Source organism: Mesoplodon mirus (genome assembly GCF_964341445.2).
Source record: "Mesoplodon mirus genome assembly, chromosome: 6".
Classification (NCBI taxonomy): domain Eukaryota; kingdom Metazoa; phylum Chordata; class Mammalia; order Artiodactyla; family Ziphiidae; genus Mesoplodon; species Mesoplodon mirus.
This window is the reverse complement of record NC_138982.1, coordinates 141,361,133-141,363,299: the sequence shown is the minus strand read 5'-3', so window position 1 is coordinate 141,363,299 and position 2,167 is coordinate 141,361,133.

Here is a 2,167-nt window from a genome sequence, read left to right as displayed (position 1 = left end):
GACTTCCCCAGTGGCGCAGTGGATAAGACTCTGTGCTCCCAACGAAGGGGGCCCTGGTTCGACCCCTGGTCAGGGAACTAGATCCCACACGCATGCCAAAACAAAGAGTTTGCATGCCACAAACTAAGGAGCCCACGTGCTGCAACTAAGGAGCCCACCAGCCACAACTAAGGAGCCCGCCTGCCGCAACTAAGACCCTGTGCAACCAAATAAATAAATTTTTTTAATGTAGTATGAGGAAGGAGGGATAAATTAGGAGTTTGGGATTAACATTTATACACTACTATATATAAAATAGATAACTAACAGGACCTACTGTATAGCACAGGGAACCATACGCAATATTTTGTAACAACCTATAAGAGAAAAGAAGATATATATATATATATAACTGAGTCACCTTACTGTATACCTGAAACTAACACAACCTTGTAAATCAACTATACTTCAACTTTAAAAATGTAGTACAGGATGCTATTAAATACAAAGGGGCCTGATCTAGTGTGCAGCTTGAGCATGTAAGAACTAACGAAGGACTTCATATACTTTCTTCTTTTCATCTCACACCCCTGGAAAAATACACTAGATTGATTAATGGGTCTCTGTTAGAAATTTCCAAAAGAAAAAGAGAAAAATACAACTTTCTGATGCCCTCCCACCAACTGTGAGCTCACTAGCACTACACCGGAAGAGGCAATTCTCTTTTCCCTTAGGTTGGCTCAGAGGTGAGAGAGGTGGAAGGTTCCACATCAAGTTTCACCATGTCTTGTATACAAGACAAGCACATAAGTAGATTCAGTGAATCTACAAGTCTGAGATCACTCACCCCACTTGGGCTGTTAATGGCAAGAATAACTTTGCTGGTCCAGCTGACAGGACAGGTAACTTTTGGTAACAGGAAAGCTCTTTTTAGATCGTACCTAAATTTATGGTATTTCGTACACAACGTGGTAGGCTGAGCTGATCACACAGCCTAGTAGCACTGAAAGGAGCAAAGAGCATTGTACGACGTGCAAATATGATCAATACAAGCAACAGAAAAATTATGCCAAATGATGTGAAGTAAAGACCATAAGTCAGATAATTAAACTGGATTACACCTGGGCTCAAAAGGCAGGAAAAGATATCTAAGACTCATCTATTTTTGCTAATTATTCTCTGAATGGAAAGGAAAATGAGAGGTCATTCAGATGGGAATCACATTCTATATCATTTAACTGTAATGAAATGTCACAGTCTGATCCCTTTCTTCCCATTTTTTCCTTAATGAAAATAACACCAAAGGGAGTTCTTCAGCAATTACAATGTGTCAGTTACAATCTAAGAAAGGATTCAGAAAGAAATCTTTTTTATTACTATTATCTGAAAAATGTAAAAGTAGAATTAAGAAAACATTTTTTTCCCGCTTTTAATTGTTATTCTAGCCAACACTCCAAACCACAGATGCGGGGCAACATCTCACCAAACTTGAGACAGCTTCCTCCTGTAGGTTTATGAATGGGGCAACCCTCAAACCATGTCAGCTGAACACACCTACACCATTGCCTCTGCTTTTATTTAATTAATTTATTATTTTTTTTTTTGCCTCTGTTTTTAGAGTTCACACAAGCCAGGGAAACCTTGAACACTTTCATGTGATTTCAAGAGTTGGGTAGAACAAGTGCCCCTTAACGATGGAGTACACTCTCTCTGCTCAAGCCTCAAAGATTACAGAGTGGCTGCCCATGTGAAGGGGTGATTCTTTTTTGAAGTCACAGAAGCTGAGCAATCTGGAAGACATGCAGGGAGTGTTCCTGCTATAGATGGAATATTTGTGTTCCTCCAAAATTCAAAAGTTGAAACCTAAACCTTAATGTGATGGTGTTAGGAGGTGGGGCCTTTGGGGTGATTAGGTCATGGGGGTGGAGCCCTCATGAATAGGATTAGTGCCCTTATAAATGAGACCCCAGAGAGCTGCCTTCCCCCTCCTGCCACTTGAGGACACAGCTCAAGACAGCAATCTATGAACCAGGAGGTGGGTTCTCACCAGACAATGAATCTGCCATCACCTTGATCTTGAACTTTCTAGCCTCCAGAATGGTGAGAAATATATTTCTGTTGTTTATAAGCCATCCAGTCTATGGCATTTTTGTTATAGCAGCCCGAACAGATTAAGACATTTCCTTTT